At 39.8% G+C, this 22,704-nt stretch overlaps 1 protein-coding gene across 3 annotated transcripts in view; it reads left to right on the forward strand.

The window, feature by feature from the left end:
* LOC112554581 (zwei Ig domain protein zig-8-like) overlaps positions 1-22,704 on the forward strand; it is a 60,986-nt gene that overhangs the window by 19,686 nt on the left and 18,596 nt on the right. The window lies entirely within an intron of this gene.

Here is a 22,704-nt window from a genome sequence, read left to right on the forward strand (position 1 = left end):
TTTTTTCATTTACGTTTTCTTCCTTTCCTTCATTTTCCTTTTAAATTTGAACATGTCTCTTCCTGATTCTTTTTTTCCAGTTTTAACTTTTCCATCTTCTATCTTTCCTTTTATATCTTGATTTGTTTATAGCCGTTGTGCTTGTCCTTGTATTGTCTTATTTAGTCGAGGCTTTAAGATACAGCTGTATTGTTTACATTAAGTACAGCTGGATTAAGAAACTACTGTAATGAGCAATACATTTTAGTAACAAAGATAAAGATTATGTATATACCTTGCTCTCGAAAGCAAATTGCTGGAGGGACAAGGCATCAGTGTGATCCAGCCCGTTAAGGCAACCGCAGATTTCAGTAAATCCATCAGCTTTTTTCATATCAACATCAATGTATATTAAGTAGATTATAACAGTAAGGTAAAGTTTGACAAGCAGTCAACGTCCATTACAGTATAGAAAAAACACATGAGTATATGACGAAACATACAGTATGCTTTTCGAGGCCTATATGAATGATTTTTAGAATTATGAATGTATATAACGTTTACTCCAAGAAAGGTAGACAACTTCCGGTTTGATGTCGCCTGTTGATGAGAGTACCGTTCTTCGAATATGTCGGCTCATACAACTACAAATAAAAAGATCGTCGACATTGATGTGTATCATACTGTACTCTTCGCTGTATCGTACTGTACAGCTCGCATACGAGTATCCAAGTTAATGCCTTCATGGATTTCAAAGGATGAGCAAATGAAAATGCTTTGGCTCGTAAACTTTCGTTTGGTTTTATGAGTTTATTTGTGCACGTGCAATCATATCTGTGTCGGTAGTATATAGAAACTTTGTAAATGCCATGAAGCTGAAGAGGTCTATAAATCTCATAAAAACATTAAAAGATATCCTTTGCTACCAGCAGTAATTTGTGTGTGCTGATTATATAAAGAACTGTCGAGTTTTGTAACTCCTTTCCAGGTAAAATATCCGGCACATATGTGTGTGTAGTGTACTTTTCAGTTTGACGAATCACCAGACGCTGCACTTCAATTTAAAAAGAAACCAAAGCTTTTTATGCAAATAAAATTTTACATTCACTGAACAAAAATATATGTCGTGTATTGAGAAAATAATATTCAGACAATTTGAGATCTAATACAGAAATATATACAAAAAATACAAAAACTTTCTATTTAAGATTCACTAAGACGAATAAAAGAATGACCTTAACAAAACCGAAAAAAGGCTCAGAGAAATAAATAAGGAACTCTATCGTGTCGGAACTTCTTTGTTCTCAAAAAATGAATAAAGCAAAAAGAGCAATGAGTCGTATCATTATCAGAAAGCCAATAAGACAAAATAATTTTAGTGTGAACATAAACCGTCTAGACACTCGTAGACATGAAAACACATCGCCTGCCTCATGACTTTTGCGAAGTAGTTAAAGCTGGCATGCGGGGAGTAAATCTGTACTAGGTGATATCATTTATTGCAATATCATCCCAAAACCTAGACTATCCCCATCCACTGCCTCCCTCCCTTCTTTTGTAGAATGGACTCGCCGGTGGACAATCAGTCTTGATGACAGGATTCGATTTCACTGTGGCTGAGAGGGTAGAAGGAGGCTACAGGAGGACATGGACTTTAGATGATGGAAAACACTTTTGGAAGGCAGGGGTCTGACTTGTATAATCATGGCGTAATCATTCTGTTTTCTCTCACTTTCCATAACTCCGGTCTCGGGCAATTGGAGGGTTCGAGTAAAGAAGAGGGATAACAAAAGGAGAGAGAGATGGGTTGGGTGAGTGGTGAAGGCATGGGCGAGATCGAGTCTAGTCTGTGCAGAATCCATTTTCACAATGCAATTTCTGTAATCTGAGGAAAGGGAGACGATTTCCGGACATGCGCTCTTTGCCTAGAGGTAAACGTGAGTGCCCAGAACTTTATTTGATGAACGATAGTAGTCATCTATAAAAAAAGGATGCGAAACTGAAAAGGAGAGAAACAATTATATTATTAGACACTATCTCACCCACAATCAAAAGGTTTAAAAGTTCACTGCGAAATTACACACACAGAGTAATATTATAAAATTTTAAAAAAATTGTAACAATTGCCACAATTAAGAGAAAAGACAGCGCCGCATGCGCAGTTGACCATCTGGCCTGGCATCGATTATCAAAAGAGATAAAACAAAGGTTTATGCTGACTTAGGATTACAATATTTTAAATTTTATAAATTATACATATGCCGATACTTCCTAGATTTTTTTCCAACAGCAAGTAGGTAAAGCATATGAAGAATCAGTAAATGTCAACGTTACAAATATTTTGAGTATTTTTTTAATTGATTTTTTTAAATACATGGTAGATATTTTAATACATAATAATAACAAAACGGATGACTCATACAATGTGAAAAAAATATTGTATGCTTTCTTTGATGACCTATATCTGACCTCGCAAAATACCCGGAGGTTGAGAGTGTGGGGGGAGAGGACCTGGGTGGCCTCCTCTTCCCGCGGTCGTAACTTTTATGCATCGTGTTTAAATCTCGTGGTCAAACTCCTCTTCCCACGGATGAGAAGACTTTCAATATTTACCCAGGAGAAAATACGGTCGATTGTCTTGGGGGTAAATTGATTATTTGCGGCAACACTCCAAAACTTGTGTGGCAGCAAACATTGGTCGCACTCAGTGTCAACCCGACAAATGTCTGTCTTTGATTGATGGCACGAAAAAGACTTAAAACCGCGAAGAAAAAAAGAAAGAGACTGGAGATGCCAGTACAAACAGGTTGTTTCTCTTGAGACAAAGTGTTCTGGTGGTAAAAAAAAAACAACAAAAAACAAGAGGATCGTTAAGAGAAAGCGGTTGGTAAAGTTGTTGTTTGATTGACAAGTAAGTGTGATTACATGTTGTTGATGAAAGAAGTAACCATACTCTATGTCTCTGGAACTGTGTTGTTTGTCCTACCTCAGCGGTACTTCACGATTAATGCTTCTCCATCAGCCCGCCATTGTTGTATTTACTTTGTAGAATCCGTTAACACCTTAGTAACGCATCTCATGTTTCTGTCAAAGGTATCAAGTAGAATCAGATTCCGCAGCCCTATGGGTACTTATCTTACGGGAGAAATGTCAACTAATCAATCTTTGTTTGGAAGGATATGGATATGTTCATGCTCAACGCCTTATTGTTGATTTATTTTAAATGTGATATCCGTTTGTCTCCTTTTTTAGTTTGTAACCTATCCATCGTCGGTTGACGTGACATTATACAACATTGTAAGAACTCAAACACAAATGTTTTAGGCGAAGTGCATATTCTTGTACAGTCGATCCGTGATTGAGACGACAGGAAAATTAGACTTTGAAAGGCTAGGATGATGGACCAACAAATAGACAGAAATACAAAGAAAAAAAAGTTGAAACCGTCCGGCAGCAAACATGTTTAGCCTTTTGACAGGTAAGTCTCACCTTGCAGTGGATCACTTTAATGGCATGGACAAGGTTTCTGGACATCTGCTGATGTAAGAAGCACTTAAATACTGTGTATGGAAACTGAAGCATCTCGTTTCACCTGTGATTTTAGTTCGTGGGCAGGAGTTTAATGTCAAATAAACCGTCCAAACCTCTTTATCAAGGTTCAGACTAGATGTTGACAATGCAGGAGTGCACAATTTCATAAGTAAGACAGCTTATGACGACATGAAACTTTAAAACATTGTAACAAAGAAAGGTCAACTACTTGAAAAAAAAATTTGCTGAAACGATAATTTTAATCGATTTTCGCGAGCGGAAAAATTCTTTTGATCGCGTTCTGCCTTTGAAGTTCAGGTCGGAAAACACGCAGATCGTGACAAAGGGTTCCTCCAGTAAATGGGAAGTATGCAATATAGAATTATCTCCCTTCGGTAAAAGAATGGAAGCATGACTAATATTTTTTTAAACAATTGTTCGTGGAGTTCTTTACATTTCTTTTTCTTTAAAAAAGCAGGGTACTACAACGTCGATGACTGATGAAACGGAGGGAAGGTCTGTGGAAACAATGACGGTCAACGAAAGATGATCGTAGAGACCAGAGAGAGGGGAGGTACTGGATAAATAGTACACTAAATATTAACAGAACGACAGAGAGAGAGAGATATGAGAAATTATGAATAAAAGAAAGATGTCAAGATTGAAAGTGGAATTCGGACCTTGACAACCTTTAAATTTGTCTGGACATCCTTGCTCATCCTGCACAATCTCTGAACAATTCTTTCATGTGTTGATGCACCAACTCCGAAACAACAACATCAACTTTAGACCGCTGTAAACCGACAGTTATTATTTTACACTCTCAGGTCGAGAGTCCAAAAGGCCTTAATGTGTCTCGCTGTCGATCCTCTGTGATCAGTCTTCCTTAGCCCCGAGTCGATGTTATTTGAACTCTAGGCATTGCGAATGTCCCATCGGCAAGTAACTCTGATGCCTTGCTGCCCTCCCCTCCCCCGCATCCTCTTACTTTCCTTCGAACTGCTGATGGGGAGGATGGAGGACGGAGGTAGAAGGTAGGGGAGGGATGTTGTAGGGAGGAAGGGAGGAGCGTGGGGAAAGTTCTGGAGCAGGTCGGTGTGTCAATTTACCGGCGAGTGGCACAACTAACCAGGTTTGATGTTGAGACCAGCCTTTCTACAAGATTGCTTGATCGGCTGATGTGGTGTTGATGCAGAGGAAACCTGCGCATGCGCTGACATGACAAGCTGTGCTTACGCACGTGTGTTGTATGTGAGCTTAAAGTAACCTCTGGGTATGTGAGAGAGAGAGGTGGAGCGCATGTGTGTGCATATTTGTGTCTGCTGAGTATATGAAGAGAGAGAGAAAAACTGAGGAATATAAGAACAAACATTATATAAAAGGTTACAATGTAATGTATACAGTTTAGCGAGTTAAAAAAAACTAACGAGTTAAAAAAACAAAACAAATATTTTGAAAGCCTCTGTACTTTGGGAGAAGCAACTACTTTAAAAATATTTTTAAATCGCAGGAGTTACATTTTCTCACTCGTAGAGCTATAGTTAACAAAAGAAAAAAGGAAGAAATCATAAAATGAGTTAAAAGGACGCAAGGTAGAAAAAGGACAATAAAAACGAATAATGGAAAAATAATAAACTAGCAAACAAGCAGTAATCGAGGCAGCGGGAGGACAGAGAGTAAAAGGGAAAGATAATTAAGCAAACAAGCAATCAAGGCAACGGGGAAGAAGAGAAGCAATGAAGGCTTTTGAACGCCTAGCTGTTGCCATGACACATTTTCATTCTCGTAGCTGATGAGTTTGTTTGATGTTAGTGCTTGTATTTTGCTGTTATTTTATGTAGAACTCTATTTACCTTTCTTTTTTTCATAAGTTTTGATTCGGATGGTTGAATCCATGGCTGGTTATTTTGGATGTATGACCCTGCTTCCCTGCGCTTGTAGTTTCTGGCAGGCCAGTGGGAGGAAGATCTATAAATCCGAGTGTGGGTACACCCGAACGCAGCTCGCCATGACGAGACCGGAAGCAGCTGAAGCTTTGTCAAGTGCAGAACGTCAAAGGGAGACAAGCAGAAGGTTTGGATATGCTCACCCCTGGCTTTCTACGCAGAACCAGGAATGCAAGGGAGACTACTCGAATAAATTACAGTAATTTCACTTGCGGGCTTCATCGATTGCGGGGTGGCCAAAGGGTGGCGCTGTTTTCTCAGACAACAGGTAGTGCTTACCAGTCTGGAGGGCTTAACGCGCTGGCGCCAGACCGGTAATTTTTTTTGATGACTAATGAAAAAGTGAAATTTGGGGAATCGGCCATGTCAGTTGGTTTTTGGTTAACTGCGGACTGCTGAAGTGTGTAAATTAAGTCTACAACAGATAGATGTGAGCCTATGTAGTCTTCATCGTTGTTTTCCTCATCGCCATCATGGTCTCCTTCCTCTCGCCATCACCCAGAGTTCTGTTTATAGTTATAACATCATCACAAGTAAGAATAGATAAACTCAATCACTGCCATTATCTTTCTTAAGAAAGGCGATGTTTATTGTCTTTTATTTTAAGACATTTTTATGGTCCTTCTAATTATTAAAAGATCATATATTAATACAATGTCGTAAGGCTCTCTAAGAACATTTCAGTTCACAAAGTATCAACCCTGAAATATTAGCCTTGTACTACTATTTGTCATGTTAACCATCAAGTACAGCTCCAACTGTTTATAGTATCCTTCATACCTTCATCCATTGCTTTACGTTCTGTTCCTGTATTTATCTCACCTCTGTCACTCATCTGTTCATTTATTATTGCTGGTCTTTTATTTATTTTTATCCTATTTTATTTGCAAACTATTTTGCAGTTTATAGATATTATCCTATTTTGCATCCATTTTATTTGTTGCCCAAAATACATTGAGAAAATAATTTATTTGTATACAAACTGCATGCACAAACAGGAAGCAAACTGATTTTGGGGACAAAACCGCAGTCCTTTCAATGCAAGTAGCAACGGTTATTGAGTTTTGGATGAGGACCAGAGGTTTCAATCAAATCGATCATCAGTAAAGTAGAAAATAATTCACTGGATATTTTGTATTCGACCCTGATATGAAATCAACTGTTTTGAAATGATTTGCTAAGAATTCTGCCAAAGTGTGCTTAAGAGAAAGAGAGAGAGAGAAAAGGAGGAAAAACAAGAACTTTCCCATTTATTTTCTGCTCTCATGGCCAAATGAAAGCATCAGCATGTGTATTGGTCCACCCAGCGAGTCCATTTTGTGGTCGTTTAGGAGGAGACGGCTTTCCTACATGCCTTGTGCCTTGGAGTTTTATCCGACAAATCCATTTTAATTCTGTTCCGCAACAACAGCATCGCTACTAACTGCCGCAAACTTTGTGCCCCGTGTAAAGAAAAGGGCGTTCCACTCGGTGCTTTCATGACCTGCACAGGATCAGTGAAGATCGATCAGACAGTCCCACAGAGTGTTTTCTCAGCAAAGCTCCATGAAAAGCTTGAGTCCAGTGATTTACTGGGGTAGGGGCTGGACTAAACCTTGCCTTGTGCATGCGATAAGCAATGCTAACTCACAGTGAAATAATATTGACATATGTCTGTATGCCTGCCAGGCTGACTGTCTTTCTGTCTGTGTAGCTGGAAGGCAGAGGAATGAGCGACTAGGATAGGGAAGATGAGCTACGAGGAGAAGAGTTGTTGAGTGAAGAGACAAGAGTGTGAAAACAGGCACAATGAACATTCTGTTTCAAGAGTAATGAACACAAAGCCTGCCAGACTTCATTTATTTAAAGCAACCTTGAGTCAAGGTGAAAACTCCACCTCTAGGCACTAACTGACCCGGGTACACGAAGTAATCTCACCTGTTAGCCATCAAGGTAGCGACTAGCCAACTGATTGTGGGCGGCACAAGGAGGCCGCCATGCTTTTGTTGTCGAGTGACGACCACCACTTGTTGTCTGCATCATCAGTGTATCGTGGATCCTCGGTATCATGCCACAAAATTTGTAGAATGAACATAGCGAGCTCTAGGAAGTGGAAACTATTAGCGTTTCGGAGAATCTTCTTCTTCTAAAGTGGACTAAGTCTTCAGGTACGGTTTCCTTCACAAAAAAAGTAGAAAACATGGCGGCCATCGATAACCGACTTACAGCTGTGTTCTAATTGTCAGTAAAAGGTCGCTAGAAACTCAAACTTGTGAACAAAAAAACAAAAAAACTATGCAGAACGTGTGTATCAAGCCCACCCTGCTATCTCACTTGCATTGTTCTAGTGACTTTAGTGCGGTAACCTTATTCTGGCTGGGTAAAGAATCCTGACTTCTTTGATTTGTGACTTTTGTATTAAGAATGGGAAAAAAATATTCATTCAGACTGAAGAGATATCTTGTAATTAAGGGAACTTTGCCTATTCCTTCTAAAAAATATTCCACTATCGCTATTAGATTGAAAACGATACCTAACTAGAGATATAGAGACTGCACTTCTTCTTTGTCCTTAATTGTTAAGAAAGTTGCGTCCCTTTGAAACGTGATACTACCAGAGTGCAGCCTCTCTATATCAACCTCGGTGATGTGGTCAGAGAGGGTGAATGTAGAGAGGCTGCCCTCTGTAGCATCAGACACGGTAGATAGAGAGAAGCTGCTCTCCTTCTTTGTCCTTACTTCTTAAGAAAAGTAGTGACGCAGTTGTGTCCCTTGGAAACGTGATGCTACCAGAGTGCATCCTCTCTATATCTACCCTCTGTGACCTAACTGGTCTGTCAGACAACGACTCCATGAGCAAATTTCTTTCCTCGCTGACAACAACGCATCGATGAGTGTAGACGAACCTGTTTTGCCAATCGCACTCTCGCCTGGATGCTCAGCCATCTTCTCCTTGTAAAGTTCAGAGGCGTCCACGTGTTCTTGTCGCGTGCGGCGCTTTCACACGTTCTTCAAAGAGTAAGAAGGGAGGACAAAGGCTTTGCATGTCATGCTAAGTGCAAAACCAGTGAAGATCTTGATGTAGACAAGAAAGGTTTGCGGAAGGCGTCGTTATTACAAATGTTGTTCTTGCTTCGGTTTTCACTTAGAATCTGTCTTTTATCAGCAGGAAGATCAAGTAAATGAAAGAACACGACAAAGGAGGACAAGAAACGCTTTTAGAAGATAAATGTAAAGTTCAGTGGGTTGTGAATGTGCAAAAGTTGATTATGGCACCATTATCTGTATGTGTACAATAGACTTCAAATGGTTGAGAGTGAGATAGATATCCATGACTACACCACACTTGGTTACGCAGGGTAGAATGCTGAAACCTTGTTTTAGTATTTTGTAAACCTTTAATACAGAAAAGTGATGCTTAAGTACAGCCACCCAATGTTGATAAAGCTGGAACCAGCAATATTTGATGTTCATGTGAACCAGACACCTTCCAAAAACTGAATAAATTATTATCACACACACACACTGACTCAATGTGTGGTTTAAGTAGAAGTGTCAAAATCTTTTTTCTCCTGTGTATATTGCTTTTGTAATGAGTAAATTTCCGCCGGCAACATTTATCGTGAAGAAATGTCCCACATTTTCCTACTTGAGAAAGAAATATTATGGGGTGTCAACACAAAGGGACTCTATTTTCAACGCCATCCTAGACACATCTATCCTGCTGAAAGATGATCCCCGCCGCTGCCACTGTTCTCACAAGTTAAAATATTCTGCCCTCCGCTCTAATGAGAAACATCTGTCTTTCTGTGGTTGTGACAACATGAGCCATGCTCCATTCTCGCCGCCTGCACCTTTCACACTCGGGGAGAGTGGTTCATCCGTCACTGGCTCGTGAGTGTGAGCGAGAGAATTATACACACGGACAAATCCACAGAAAACTGCAGGAACATCCACTTAAAACACTTGATGCCACAAAGGTGATACTTCCAAAGTTTACAGCGATTTTACTCGCGGTTATGAACAGTTATACCGTTTTTTTAAAAGTTGGTGCTCTCAGGAAGAAGGAGGGTAAAGGTAAAGGTGGTCCCCTAACCTGTCCCCATCTTTCTCTCCCTGCTTTACCTTCCCCAACTGGTAGTCGAGGAAGGTACCCATTCCCGATAGCTGGGTGGATTGGTGGAAGCTTGCTGAGCTACTCGGGTAATTAAGGCGTCTAGGCAGCAGTTATCTACCTTTATAATGTAAACAACAGTTATCTACCTTTAATAAGGACGATGAGTTTTTCGGTAGTTAAGAAAATCTATCTTCCTATTTAAAGTTTTCTTTCAACTTTTTATGTTAACTTTTTCGTTTTGTGATCAACAGCTATGGCTTATTTAGAGGTAAGATATAGTTACCATCAATTTACGTAGGAACAATAATTTCTATGCTTTACAATTTGTTCATAATTTTGATTTATAAACGATTTAAAAAAAAATAGAAACGAAGAAAGACTTTTGATAGCTTTACTACGACTGTCTAGAAAGTAAGTCATTTTAGAGTCTAATTGTTTTTCATTCTGTTTTTGCTATATATTTTTGGGAGAAAATGCAAAAATTAAAACATGAATTCCTCAATTGAACGGAATTCCTTCATTATTTAAAAAAGAGCTCTTTATATTACAGTTGATAAGTGTATAATTATCCCAAAAGTTAAGCCAGCTGTGAAAAATACTATCAAAAGCATGTAGACTGAAGCAGCTGTATACTTCACATCAGACAGCATCTTCATATCAGACCTGTTCACCACCGACTCCTGCTGACTCAGTAGCCATAGAACATCCATGTAATTATCTGATCCTAGATGAATACTATTAAGGAAAAAAAACAAGTGGAAGTTAAACATTCCGATGGAGGAATCCCTAAGAGTAATTCAGAGTTAAAATAGCCTGTCTATAAATATTTAAACATCAAGCACAAATAGAAAGGCACCATTAGGCATTTTATTAGAAAATAATTTAACCCAGTAAAATTTCTGGGAACTGATGTAATGTGTCAGGAGCTGGAGGACAACTTAAAAAGAAACCTGCTGTGAAACCATAAAACTACAATTTTGAAAGCAGTTATTTGTCTGTTTAACAGACACATTTATTATCAGTATTAGCCAAAGGAACGAGGCTCGGTGGAAGCACTCACTAAAGAGCCTTGTGGTGGCATATGTTGCACTTTCATATGAGTAGGTCTAGGAAGAAAGAGCGAAAAACAGGAAACAAAAAGGAAGAATAAAAAGAAGAACAAATCTTTTAAGAGGAATTAAAAAAAGGACATATATCACCATGTACGGTATTGACCAATCAAAAAAAATCAGTACGGCAATCCAATCATACAACTGGGTATAGTGTGGAAACGAACCCCTGGCATCTGGTTAATTGAAGCTGCTGGACTATAGTCACTCTATTCATTTCTAAGAAGCTTTGTGGACAAAGTGTCCGCCGGTGTCCATATTTGGCCACATCTTAACGGACGACACTGTATATTGACTGGAAAATTCTCATACTGAAAGAAATACAAAAGACATATATTACCATGTACGGTAATGTGACCAATCAAAAATCCTGGCCAAGGCAATCCCGTCATACAACAGTGTACAGTGTACAGCTTAATCTGAAGCGTGGAAACGAACCCCTGGCATCCAGTTGATTGAAGCTGCAGGATTATAGTCACACTATTCATTTCTCAGGAGATTTCTGGACAAAGTGTCCGCCGGTGTCCATATTTGGTGAAATCTTAACGGACGACACCGTGTTGACTGGAATCTCGCGCCCAGGCTTTCATTTGTTTGCGCTCTTCGCTTGGGCGAGATCTCGCGAGGCCGTAGGCTAGGTTCGAGAGTTTATTCATCATACCGTGACAGGGGCAGATTATTTATAGAGATGAGACTAAGCTGACAGAGTAGCCTCCCAAAGGACGATGGTCATCACCAGGGGTTTGGTAGAGGGAATGCATTCAAGTGTATTCCCAGTTTCTTCAGTCTAATGCATTTTTTTCTTGAAGAGAGTTTTTTCATTTACTCAGAAATTGAGACAGGTGTATATAACTTTGTTGTGATGAATTTGCTAAATTAATTTCTTCTTTAATGTTGTAGACTAATTGGTGCTAGGAGATAAAGGAATAAATACAATTTGTACGCGGATTCGTTTGAACAGCGCATGGTCTCAGTTTTTTGGTTTCGATTGACCGAACCCCTGTCAACATATATTAAGTATATGTTGTTGATTGTTTTAAAACGTAGTACAGTCTACCCGGTCCAATATGAAACCAATTTTACACCCCTCATGATCTTAAACCACATTTTCATATCACTCATTTTTCACTGGCTTTTCACTTTCTGTGTTTTAATTATTTCTGAAGTGTATAAATGATTAACTGGCAAATGCACCTAAAACATAGATCGATTTTATTTAGAAGAAATAGTTGAAACCAGAACGAGGCTTAGCATCGGTGCTTAAGAAAGGCAGCATTAATACTTGCAATATAATTCACATTATAATTGAAGACTGTGCTCACCATAAAACAACTAAAAACATTAGAAAAGAGAACTTCAAGCAGTTTTTTGTGGTAGCAAAACTTCTTCAAGACCAATTCAAATGTACTAATAATAGTTGATAGAACGAGTAGATAATTTTGTACGAGTCTGGAAATGAATAGACCAGAACTGTACGAATGTATCGCTAACTGGTCAACATGATTCAGACTAACACTCGTGAGCCAACGGACTGTGTGAAATGTCTGTCCACGAGCACGTTTGCACGGCTGACTGTCTCCCCCGTCTGCTGTTCCTCTCGATCGCCACAGAAATGAAAGGGTTCTGTGCTCAATGTCTTCGTGTCCAACACGCGACAAAACCTCCCTTCACCTTTTTTTTTTTTCAACTGTCCAGACTGGCACCATTTCCCCAAAATAGCTGATGTACATGGTACCTCGTGTTATTCGCTAGCTGCCCTCGTCTGTACTGCCGGTGCTCGTGCCTGCTGAAACCTGTAATTAGTTTTGAGGTTGACTCAGGTGTGAAAACCGTGTTGCAGCCAAGCCGCAATCTTGAGGTCCTTCTCCTCCTCATGTCGATACAGCTGCACTCAGGCACGCCTCGTGACTTAAAAAAAACAACATCCACCCCTCTTTCCTCTACCCCAGACATCAACATGCTCTGTAGAAGTGATGATCGCACCACAGTAATGTTTTCGTTTACACATTAGCGTGAAGGGTTAGTTGAAAGAACGATGTATGGTGAAACAACAGAGGGTGAAAAACCGACCCTTGCTTCAGTCCCCTTGTGCGCTCTTTTGTAAGTTCGGAATGCAGAATCGTTTCGCAATTTGTTTTACTCTCCTTCTTTAACCGACATGCGAAAGCTGTGCATAATTAGCAGGAACGAAGAAGCCATAGATAAGAAGAGTTGATGAGAGGGTAGCTTGTTAAATCTACCCGCTTGTGTAGAAAATGGAAAACGCAGGTGGCAAACACTTGCTGTGAGTGCGTCAGGAGAGCTGGCTGTCCAGACTCTTTTAATCAAACTTTGGTGATATAATCTGTTTAGTTGTTGACTTCAGCATCTTCTCTGTTTCTAAAGTTGGGCTATGACTTTTGGTGTTTTAAAAAGTCGTATGGGTGTGTGTTGTTTCAAGATAAATGAATGAAGATATAAAATTTTCAGGTTATTCAGCATTTTTGGTTAAAAGTCGAACTACTCGTGTTCTGCTGTTACTTATACCAACGGTTTGTTTTTTTTTTATCATGGATTGAAGTACTTGTACCCTGGGTGACCACAATATTGTCCACTTAATCTGAGGGCAAACAAGGTTAGAGGTCAAATACAATGCAATTTTTTTCAGCTACAGGATAAAACTACAAGATGTTGTTTACTCAAGCTAAGCTTTACTCCCACTCTTGTCTAGATACACGTATATAAAAACATTCACCATGCACTGTAAAAGGTCAAACTGATGTCACGACTGCCCTTAGATGTTCCTTATTACATTTCCTTCTAGCGTATCTATATGAAGCTCTTACCTATGTGTCTTGCACCTTTTTTGGTAAATAGTAATATGTGTAGGCGGGAATCGGAATGTGGGCTCAGCCCAGCCATTTGAAAAAAAAGTTTCGCACTGTAGTAGATTTTAATTTCTGCTCACAAGTATTACCTTATATCACTCAAACATATTCTATCGTTCATTTTTATCTATATTTTATTTGCAAACAGATAGCCATGCTTCAACGAACACCTACATATCAAGTTGCATCATAATACTATCCACCTGTTGGTCTGGTTGGCCGGGTGGGTGGCTGGCGCTGGCTGATTGCCTGTTTGTGCGCATGCCTGCCAGGCGCTCTATAACCGTAAACGAAGAGTGCAGTGTTCTGCTCACAGAATATCCTAGAAACACGACCAACGAGGTGCAAATAGGCCGATGCCAAAGAGTGATGAATGGGTTGTTTGTTTGTTATACGAGGCTGAGCAGAAAGACGGGATGGTATTAACAATTTCTGCTCGCGGGTACGATTGTTGCAAGCTGTAAAAACTGTGATGCTTTATTGTAAAAGCTGCCATCGCAACTGGTATCTCTCGAACGGATGATTGTTTCTGAACTGAAGGTCGGTGCCATTGGCATCCAGACTATCGAAAGAGGATGGGTAGCCAAGCTGTTCAGTCCTATCTACCGTTGCCCAGGCAGTCACCATGTGTACTGTGCTATTAGTGGGATACACTGGATGGGGTGAAATTGCAAGGGATAGTTTGGACATTCAGTGATAGATGCGACAAGGGTAATGGGGGGACTGTGAGACGGGTACAACAAGGGCAGGAGGGGGACAGTGGGAGAGGAAGGGAGGTTCATGACGGATGTGACAGCACTGGCGGGATGCGCGGTCATTTGGATGCTGCGCAAGTAGCCAGGGAAAGATGTAACTGAAGTAGAAATGGTGGCCAAGATTAAAATGATAATATAAATTACAAATAATTTGTAACTTGTTAACTCCTCCAATGCCGGTTTATCGACACGATTGACCTACAGACGTTAAGAAACATGGAGACTAATGGGCAAGGAGGAGAGACGAACAGGATAAAAGGATGAGAAAAGCTTGGGGAAGGCGTTTCTGTGGTGTCAAGAAAATGCTATTTTGTAAACACACAAGTGTCTGCCCTGGCAGCCGAAGGGGTTAATGATGTGAAGCGTTAGTTATCTCTTCCTGAGTGCAGACGGGGACAGTAATAGTATGGATGTTACGAGACCTCACACAACAACTGTAGGGAACAGGAAGTGAACAAGGAAAGGAGTAAAAAAAGAAAAGAAGAAGAATGAATATAGTACACTAAAGAAGAGCTTCACAGATGTGAAGAAAGAATGAAAGTGTTGTAAGAGAGTAGGAAGAGATGGCAACTTACTCAGAACTGGTTTTTACTGAGAGGCAGGGGACGGAAGAAAGGTCAGAGGAGCAGAAGGAGCGAGGGGCCAGACAGGCTGTACTCATCGTGTGAAAGCAAGGGCTGCACTTCCCGCGATGTCTGACCTTTTTGTCCGCACATCCCAAATTTTACGGCGGCCACACAAGCATCCTGACAGTCTTAGGTTACCAAGCAACTCCGGGGTGTTCCTGTCAGCTTGTCTCCCCTTTTCTGTGTCTTAACATGGAGGAGTGCTTGAGTTCCTGACAAATGTGAGCAGACGACCTCTCGAGGGCACGTCAGTATGTTCTTCAGTGGAACTGATGTTCATGGTGTGGTGTTCCTGTGAGGAACTTTATGACAGATGTCTGCCTGTCTCACATCTTGTGGCTCTGCCTTTCTTATAATCCATGTGTAGCATTCTAACACTTGAAAGATTTCATGTCCAGTAATTGAATTTAATGTAGTTGATTTTATATGTATATACACTTACATACGCTGAATGATGGTGAGTACGACGGTGTACTATATTATCTCCGATCACCAATAGTCCAGAAGACAAAATTCTTATAGTATGAAACTGAAACAGGGGAAGTAGTTATAAAGCAAGATGTCATTGTCCTGGGGCAACATGGGGGATTCTAGGGAAGTATCCTGTTTCCAAAGTTATAAAGTGGTCCACACTCCACAGATAATGTTTACCCCTGAAACAGTCGTTATAAAGCTTTAGCAACTAGAAACATGTGACCACGAATTCTGAATACCGCTTGTTAACTTCGGAAACAAGATGCTTTTCCTTGAGTTCCCCAGTTTGCTCCAGTCCTGCGACTTCTTCTCGTTTTGTAACTACGGACCCGTATGTTGACACCTTGTAAACAACCTGACCATGCAAAGTTTGCAGCACGACAAAAGCAAACTCTCATGACAATCTTTTGTAGGCTGGTGGTGAGACCTTCACTTCACTTCTAAATTATTTCATGGTCGATTCCTTTACCATTCTCTTGTAAAGGACACAGCTTTTAACTGAAAAATATGGAAATGAGACTAATGGTGCTTAGGACGCCATTGTTAGTCTTGGTAACATCGAAGTTTACTATAGTTCTCGATATGCACAATTTTTTAGAATAATACCTTTGATAAATATTCTTTGTATTTGTGAAGTAGAGTATCAGTAGCAATGCTTAATTATATTACAGACATTTGAGACCTATGGCACCTTCATGTGATATATCTGGCAGCATTCGTATTTTGGTTTCTATCTTGATGGTAATAGTTTAAATTGTATATTTATATTACTGTTCTTGTTTTTATCATTCCGCTGTTAAACGCTTCCTTTTTGTTTTACACATTTTTAAAAAATTTGTTGAATTTTAGTTGAAATAAATAATGATTGCGTTATTCAAGACATAGGAAAGCCAAATATCTTGAATTAAATTTTGCAAACACAGAGACCATAGAGTGATTACCTCTTAAACTGTTGTCAGACACTTCTGGCGGCTGAAAGAATGAATGTTTTGTAAAACTCCCTTTGTAGCTACAGCTACAAGTGTAAAAGAAAACAAGTCAGTCTCTTTAGCTGCCCAAGGGAATTAACTCCAGTCGTGAAAGACAATGATCACCAGGACCCCGCTGATTGCACTGTCAGCTTCACTTCAGCCTCTCAGATTTCAAGACCACCGTTAGGCTCCATCAAAGATTTGTCATTAGACTGCGAAGAAGTATCAGGCATGTTATTCTCTGTCAGGACATGAATGAAGAAGCTTCAAGAAATGCACATTTAAAAAAATCCTGGTTCGGGGAAATATTTGCGCGTGCTTTGGCAACCGGAACTCACTTTCTTCTGCATCCGTTTGTTGAAAACAAATTCGGAGCTGCTGTAGGGAGCTTTTGCTGGGAACAGGGTTTCTAACAGACACGAATTATTTCTAGAACATTTGCAAGTGGAAGGAGATTTTCACAGAAAGAAAGATGGATCAGGTACAAACTTCAAGCGGAGGTCAAAGGTCTTCACAAAGGTTAATACAAGCCTCGCTCGCGATCGGTTCAACAAGGGCTCGGTATCTGGATGTAGTATTTCGTACTCTGTGTCACTCATCCTTATTTCTTATCAGCGTCTACTACAGGTCTTTGTTCTTTCGCACTGTGTTACATCTTCCCGTCATCAACACGCTGATGTTAGATGAACGTGTGTTACATTACATTACCTCCCCACGCAACCACCCTGGCAACCCTACTCTTGCTCCTCCACCTACCCCTCCATCTCCTTACACCTTTACCTACCTTGGCCATCCCCAATTTCAGAAGCTGCAATCATGCACTAGTTCGACCGGTCTTCTCGTCTGTCAGGAGCACAGTGAAGATTGGATGTCCTTGGTTCACATCTCGTCTTGAGCAAGCTGTTTTTTTCTCTAAATTTGACATTTGTTTACAGGGTTGGCTGGTTTGCCATGATATAGCCTTAGTTACTGATTAGTTAAAACACCAACTCTCCACCCCTTCCATTCTCCTCGATTCACCGTTTCCATGGCAAACCTCTTAAAGACTGAGTGCTTGAAATGTGAACTGTCAATGTTTGATAGGAAAACCCTCAGACGACTTTACTACTCAACTGAGTATTTTTTCTAATCAGCTAAGTTTTGTTTTTCTCAATGTCTCAGTAGTCTTAAATTTCTGCGACAATCAGCTTTGTTCTTTGTATGTCTTCCCTTCTTGTACTTCTTACATCATTCAGTAGTCGACAAGAACCTTAACAAGTTAGAAAATCGAGCAGAGAAACTAACTCAATTTAACTTGGCTAATTAGGAATTGATTAGCTAACCAACAAAAACAGAAAGCTAATAACCTTTTATTCGTTTATCTCTTCATTTTTTATTTAAAGTATTTTGTATCTACATTTACTAACCTTACAACAAAGAAACATCCGTATGGCAGCTACTCACAGGATAGAGAGATAGAGATACAGTCAGGATGCTACAGTCTAAGTGCTGCTACAGTTCAGTGTGACTAGTAATACATCCATCCAATACTCTTTGTGTCATCCAGTTTTCTTCCACCAGAATCATCAATGTTTGAACAAACACATTTGCTGAAAAGTACACTTCAAACTGACGCATGTGCAGCCACGAAAGAATGAGACTCATTCTCATTAAACTACAATTTTCATGACAGGCGAAGCTGTTACAAATTGAATTTAGTTTTTAGGTTGAAAATTTAGAGTTGAAAATACAAGCAAGCAAACAAATTAACAGTTCCATTTGCGTGCTGACATTTTCTGTGAAAGCCAAGAGTAGGAAGAATAACACATCTACCTTTCAATGTGTGTGAGTGAGAGACAAGAGAATTCGACAAGAGGAATGAATGAAAAAAGATGATTGAAGAAAAGAAGAGATAGCTGGATAGACATCATGTGTATATTCTAAATAAATAAAAGAGAGAAGATATCATGTCTAAAGAGAGGCTAAGCGGATGTTCTCATCACAAAATCCTTTCATCTTCATCTAATGTCCTCTTGTTTGCTCCTTGCAAACATATCTTGGACAAGTCCTAATCTCTAAACGGGTGCTGCTCGTGCCGCGCGTGCATCCAGCATCCGTGCAGCTTCCTGATAAACCTCATTGTGTGATGGCCGCATCTCCTCTCACCAGAAGAATCTGCAAGTTTTCCAGAAAAACCCTCCCACGCTTTCTCTTTGACTTTCATTGCATTTTTGCGACTTGCTGTCTTGATTAGCTGTTGGTGTGGGTGGTGGCTAATCAGGGTATGGTCCCCCTGGAGGTGAGTGGCTAACAATCCAACTGTAGTGTGATGCTGGTGGGGTGGCCAGGTCACGGGTTCATGATGTGGTATTTAAAGGTAGATTAAAAATAGACACGTGACACGTTTCCTTTCTACATTCCCGAGTTTGATGATGATGATGACTATGGCTTTGATATCAGTTTCTAGTTCATTTTCATTCATTGTCGTCTCAACTTACCCGGTCTTTTGTTTGGAAAAGAAACACGAGACTGTTGATCCCCTGTACGAGGCATTTACTGTAAATAATGTTATTTCTTTGATGAACAACTTCCGCTTTCCATTTCACAGATTTGCCTTGCCTCATCTTACGGTCAGGTCAGGTAGGGTATTGTGTAGGGAGACCTTTTCTCATGGAGCTGACGAGTTGAAAGTCTGGCCATAGGGATGGGGGAGAGCAGGTTCAATTAGTACAGTCTAACAGACGTGGGTGGTCCTCTGAAATGTGTCACTGGTGTCATTCTCAAGGTGTGTATTTGTAGTTTACAATATACAAAAACCTTTCTTACTTATCTTTATTTAGTTTTTATTTTCATTTCGTAAAGCAGGAACATTTACTAACTTTTTTAAAAATTCTCATCTACCTCACTTCAATACAGATAATGAAGGAAGGCAAACGGACAGGAAGGTATTTAAACTATGTTGTTTATATTGTTTGATATTCATTTAGTTGTATCTGCATGTGCATGACTAACCATTTTATTATAATCGAGATTTTGGTTTTACTACAAACCATACCGTTGGCTCACACATAACTTAAATACCTGCCTTCAGCTCTCACAGAGACAAGCACACAATTTCATCAACAACATCATCAAGTCGTTATCACACAGCTCAACACGGGCAGATAACCATGATACCACGTAGTCAACGAGGAATAATAAATGAATTGAGGCCCCGTATTTTCTGTGTTACCACACCTTATCTAGCTAGCATTTTATTGTTACCAGTGACAATAGTCAAACTCTACATCGTATTCATGTACACGGTCCAACTGGACAAACATGATTCATTCTCTCTCTCTCATGTTCTCTCTCTCTCTTTTCTCCGTGAGCGAGAGGATGAGGGTAGAACTGCCTTCCCTGATGATCATGAATTCCAAAGAGTATTTAATTTTTTAAAAGCCTGTTTGCCCATGGAAAGGAATTCGTTTGATCGTTTATTTGTTCCATGGCTGTGCTGGAAGACTGGGCAAGAAGGATGGCTGGGTATAGGACTGGCTGAGTTCTGATGCCAGACAGTGTCCGACAAAACTCTTTAAGATGTTTCTTGCTCGCCCGAGCTTTGTAAGAAACAGACCCTCGCCGATCCCTTTCAAGTATCTGGCAACTTATCGCTGAGTGATGCGCTGTAATGCTTCTTGTCCGGATTTGCTGAGGCTGAGGGACTTGGCGAGATGGGGGAGACTGTGAGACAAATTAGGGGCTGAAGGACTGGCCGCTTCTTCTTGAACGAGGAGCGAGTGAGCGAGTGAGTGGGTGGACTGCATCTTGTGTGTGTTTGTATGTGTGTAGATGTGTGTTCTTGTGTCTTGCTGATTGTGTTATTGTGCGTGCATGGTTTTGTTTATCTGTACGTATATCTATGCATATATCTATACGTATATCTATGTGTATATCTCTATATAATGTGATATATATATAATGTGTGTATGTGTGCGTGTGCACGCGCGTCTGTTGATCTCGTGTGTGTTTGTGTGTAAGAGATTCTGTTGAACACGTGTCTATGCATATAAATATTTCGTATGTCTTAAGACATTCACAGACAAACAGATTCTGTGATGAACTGTTTACTATGTTACAAGATAATTCTGACAGACGCTATATAGATGTAAATGATATTTTACCAACATTAATTCTTTAAAACAACCAATTATTATTTACAAACAGCATACAATAGACAAGTGTATAAGTGAATATCAATGTTTGATCATCTGACTTCATCTTTAGTTGAAATTTGGTTTGGCTGCTTTACAAAGAAATAAATGTTACAAGGAGAATTCGATACAACTAGTATTTTAGAATAAAAAAATAATGAGAGTAAACAATTATTATTTAGGTAAAAAATAATATCGAGAAATGTAAGATTCATAAATCTCAATCTAATTGATAATTTGGTGGTTGTTTTTTTTTTAATAACCCTTTTTTATTCATCGTTAAATTGTATGCCTCATTCAATAAACCGGTTTATCAATAAAGTCAGTAACCTTTGACATTTTGAGTCTTTAGATCATCGTGACCCGATGTTGTACCTGCGTGTCAAAAGTCAATCAAACTGAAAATGGCAACCAGGTGGAATGATTATTGGCTTGATGAAAGTTCGAGAACGGAGCAGGAATAATCCTAGTCTTAGTCAACAGCCCTGTGACAAAAATAAGACGACTTCAGTGTAGTCGCTAAGATAGTCAGACAACTCAGACTTCATTTAAAAGAAAAAGTAAACAACAGTTGTTAATAAGCAATCGCGCCGCCATGTTTTTTCCTGAACAATAAATCCGGGTATCTGCCCAGCTATAACTACCACATCAACCCGCATTGATGGGTTATTAATGATCTCGATACCCCGGGTGCCTGAGACTCAGTGGTATTTGCCAGCAATAACACTGGCTTGCAGTTGAGAAATTGCTTTCTTACAGACTTTGCACGATGATACCTGCGGTCTTCCTCAATTTTTCAAACCAGAATGCATTGTTTCTGTTTTTTCATTCGAGGATCTGTATTGTTTCTAAACGACAGTTGACATTTCTATGTCTTCCTTCCATTGACCTCTGTTTGAACTCGTCACGAGCTGTAAAGTTTGTTCTTGAAATAAACTTGTTTTCTGCCCAGCTAGCGATGTAGAGCATGTGAATGATGAAGAATAAGATACTTGAAGCTGACAGTTGGTTGATTTGTCTCTACAAGTCATCATCCACCATCCTTGTCTGGCTAATTTATTCATGTGTACTGTAAGGTTTTGATGTCACGTGATTTAGCTCGTTAACATGTCACTTGACACGCCAATGTATTTATTGTAAAAGGCAAAATATGTTTTATTCGGTGAAACTATTTTCATGTAAAAAAGATTTAATAAATTATAAATAAAAAATTTATTGAGCGAATCTCCATCGCTGCCATAGAAATATTCTAATAATCTAGGAACATACAGGAAACAATGTCCAAGACCGAGAATCACTCAAGAATACCAGACTGAGTAATCTCCCCAAGAAGACCTACTCACAAAAGTCGAATAGTAAGCCAACCACTAACCAGGCACAGACAAAGCATCGAGAAAAATAATCGTTGACTAGTGATAAGGTTTTAGCTACAACCGACGATAGGGGGCGCAAAGTGTCGTGTTCCGGTATCGATCCGCAGAGGGTATGACGGGAAGCCACTAGAGTTGTCGGCCCCTGCAGAAGTGGCGCGCGGCGGTCGATGTGAGTGGAGGTCACACAGCAGGAGCAAAGGGAGGGACAGGGAGGAACAGCGAGGGTTCCGTCAGTCCGTACTTGTACTACCCGAGCTCATCGATCGAGGCTGAGCGGAATCTGTGAAACTCTCTCGACACCCTCCTGCTGCTGCAACAACGGTCGTCTGCAAGCAGAGGCTGAGCAACAAAAATTTATGAACTTCCCTCCTGTGTCTTCTGATGCCACTTGACACTTTTGATGCCAGTGAAAATACACACACACAGTAATCTGCATCAACTCGAGCGTGAACAATAATCTCAAAATAGACATTTTAAACCTCAGGAAATATTTTGTTTATTTTGTTTCTACCAGTCGTAAAATTTATTATCTTATTGTTCATCGATGCCGACAGGAACAGCTGTAGGATCTGTTGTTAATTGAAATGTCGACGAACAGGCTCAAGTAAGAACAGATTGTCCTGATAAGCTATTTTCGCTTAGTTTATCGGAGGAAGAATAATGACTGACTTTGATCCTTAATGAGTTACAGAGTCATGGTGGGTACATAACTTATTACAAACCGAGAAATAAAGACAGTGTTTGCCTCCAAAGCAGGTATATTTGGATAAGAAATATAAGAAATGTACAAACTCACCTTGCTTCCG

The sequence above is a fragment of the Pomacea canaliculata genome, linkage group LG13 (genome assembly GCF_003073045.1).
Source record: "Pomacea canaliculata isolate SZHN2017 linkage group LG13, ASM307304v1, whole genome shotgun sequence".
NCBI lineage: Eukaryota > Metazoa > Mollusca > Gastropoda > Architaenioglossa > Ampullariidae > Pomacea > Pomacea canaliculata.